Raw genomic sequence first — 3,308 nt, forward strand, 5'->3', positions numbered from 1 at the left:
ATTTTAAGAATGTCAAATGTCAAAATAATAGTAGAGAGAATGATTTATTTCAGCTTTTATTTCTTTCATCACATTCCCCAGTGGGTCAGAAGTTTACATACACTCAATTAGTATTTGGTAGCATTGCCTATAAATTGTTTAACTTGGGTCAAATGTTTCAGGTAGCCTTCCACAAGCTTCCCACAATAAGTTAGGTGAATTTTGGCCCATTCCTCCTGACAGAGCTGGTGTAACTGAGTCAGGTTTGTCGTCCTCCTTGCTCGCACATTGCTTTTTCAGTTCTGCTTACAAATTGTCTATAGGATTGAGGTCAGGGCTTTGTGATGGCCACTCCAATACCTTGACTTTGTTGTCCTTATGCCATTTTGCCACAACTTTGGAAGTATGCTTGGGGTCATTGTCCATTTGGAAGACACATTTGTGACCAAGCTTTAACTTCCTGACTGATGTCTTGAGATGTTGCTTCAATATATCCACATAATTTTCCTGTCTCATGTTGCCATCTATTTTGTGAAGTGCACCAGTCCCTTCTGCAGCAAAGCACACCCACAACATGATGCTGCCACCCCCGTGCTTCACAGTTGGGATGGTGTTCTTCAGCTTGCAAGCTTCCCCCTTTATCCTCCAAACATAACGATGGTCATTACGGCCAAACACTTCTAATTTCGTTTCATCAGACCAGAGGACATTTCTCCAAAAAGTACGGCCTTTGTCCCCATGTGCAATTACAAACCGTAGTCTGTCTTTTTTATGGCGACTTTGGAACAGTGGCTTCTTCCTTGCTGAGCGGCCTTTCAGGTTATGTCGATATAGGACTAGTTTTACTGTGGATATAGATACTTTTGTGCCTGTTTCCTCCAGCATCTTCACAAGGTCCTTTGCTGTTGTTCTTGGATTGATTTTCCCTTTTTGCACCAAAGAACGTTAATCTGTATGAGACAGAACGCGTCTCCTTCCTAGCGGTATGACAGCTGCGTGGTCCCATGGTGTTTATACTTGCATACTATTGTTTGTACAGATGAATGTGGTATCTTCAGGCGTTTGGAAATTGCTCCCAAGGATGAGCCAGACTTGTGGAGATCTCCAATTTTTTTCTGAGGTCTTGGCTGATTTCTTTTGATTATCCCATGATGGAAAGCAAAGAGGCACTGAGTTTGAAGATAGGCCTTGAAATACATCCACAGGTACAACTCCAATTGAGTCAAATGATGTCAATTAGCCTATCAGAAGCTTCTAAAGCCATGACATCATTTTCTGGCATTTTTCAAGCTGTTTCAAGGCACAGTCAACTTAGTGTATCTAAACTTCTGACCTACTGGAATTGTGATACAGTGAATTCTAAGTGAAAAAAAAATCTGTCTTCTAAAGAAATGTTACTTTGAAAAATTACTTGTGTCATGTACAAAGTAGATGTCCTAACCGACTTGCCAAAACTTTACTCAGTACTTTGTTTATGAACTTTTGGCAGCGATTACAGCGTCAAATCTACTTGGGTATGACACTACAAGCTTGGCACACCTGTATTTGTGGAGTTTCTCCCATTCTTATCTGCAGATCCTCTCAAGCTCTGTCAGGCTGGGTGGGGAGCGTCACTGCATAGCTATTTTCAGGTCTCTCCAGAGTTGTTTGATTGAGTTCAAGTCCGGGCTCTGGCAGGGCCACTCAAGGACATTCAGAGACTTATCTTGACGCCACTCCTGCACTGACTTGGCTTTGTACTTTGGGTCGTTGTCCTGTTGGAAGGTGAACTCTCACCCCAGTCTGAGGTCCTAAGTACTTTTGAACAGGTTTTCATCAAGGATCTCTCTGTACTTTGCTCCGTTCATCTTTCCATCGATCCTGACTAGTCTCAGAGTCCCTGCCGCTGAAAAACATCCCCAGAGCATGATGCTGTAGGGATGGTGACAGGTTTTCTCCAGGCATGACGCTTGGCATTCAGGCCAAGAAGTTCAATCTTAGTTTCATCAGACCAAAGAATCTTGTTTCTCATGGGCTGACAGTCCTTTAAGTGCCTTTTGGCAAACTCCAAGCAGGTTCCATCTAGCCACTCTACCATAAAGGCCTGATTGGTGAAGTGTTGCAGAGGTGGTTATCCTTCTTGAAGGTTCTTCCATCTCCTCAAAGGAACTCTGGAGCTCTGTCAGAGTGACCATCAGGTTTTTGGTCACTTCCCTAATCAAAGCCCTTCTCCCCGATTGCTCAGCTTGGCTAGGAAGAGTCAGCTCTAGGAAGAGTCTTGGCGGTTCCAAGCTTCTTCCATTTAAGAAAGATGGAGACCACTGTATTCTTGGGGACCTTCAATGCTGCAGACCTTTTTTGGTACCCTTCGCCAGATCTGCGCCTCGACTCAATCCTGTCTATGGACAATCCTCATGGTTTTTGCTCTGACCTACACTGTTAACTAAAGGACCTTATATAGACAGGTGTGTGCCTTTCCAAATCATGTCCAATCAGTTACATTTAGCACATGCTGACTCCAATCAAGTTGTAGAAACATCTCAAGGATGATCAATGGTAACAGGATGCACCTGAGCTCAATTTCGAGTCTCATAGTAAAGGCTTTGAATACTTATGTGAATAAGGAATTTCTGTTTTTTATTGACTAGGGATGCCTGATCTAGTGCCTAAGAGACATGTAAACAAGTGGTATTCCTACGCCTCACAAACAAGACTGTACAATGCATGTCTTTGATAAAAGAGTGTGCAATGCACATACTGTAGTTTTTATTAAACAAAAGGCACTGTCAATCAAAGATGTTTCGCCATTCACTGATTAAGAATATTTCACTTTGTTAACAGACAGTAATACATGATATATTCTGTATCAGAATAACTTCATTATTTCACTATTTTGCTCTAAGTACTCAATGATGAGCATGTTCAGTCATACAGTAAAGTTACTGGTCTCCAGTGTTTAAACGGGTTCAGTAGTGTCTGGATTGAGGATCATAATGAGGTCCTATGTGGATGTGGGTCCTCAGAGTGTTGGGGATCAGAACGTTGGGATCACACATGTTCCTAATTAGGTTCCATGATGCCCAGCAGCGTTCTGGTTCTAGATCTCTAAATGTCGCGTTGGCTTGTAAAGCCCCTGGAAAGGTAACTAACTAACTAACTAACTAACTAACTAACTAACTAACTAACTAACTAACTAACTAACTAACATTATTCAGACGGGGACGGGTCTGTTAATTATTTGTCTTTCCTTCAAGTCTTCCTGAGCTGAATCTTAAACCGTTATTCCACCATCCCTTCTTCCTTTACTCTGTGTTACATCATCAACTCTATCATCAGTGTGTGTCTCTCTG

Source organism: Oncorhynchus tshawytscha, linkage group LG20, assembly GCF_018296145.1.
Source record: "Oncorhynchus tshawytscha isolate Ot180627B linkage group LG20, Otsh_v2.0, whole genome shotgun sequence".
In the NCBI taxonomy this organism is placed as follows: Eukaryota; Metazoa; Chordata; class Actinopteri; order Salmoniformes; family Salmonidae; genus Oncorhynchus; species Oncorhynchus tshawytscha.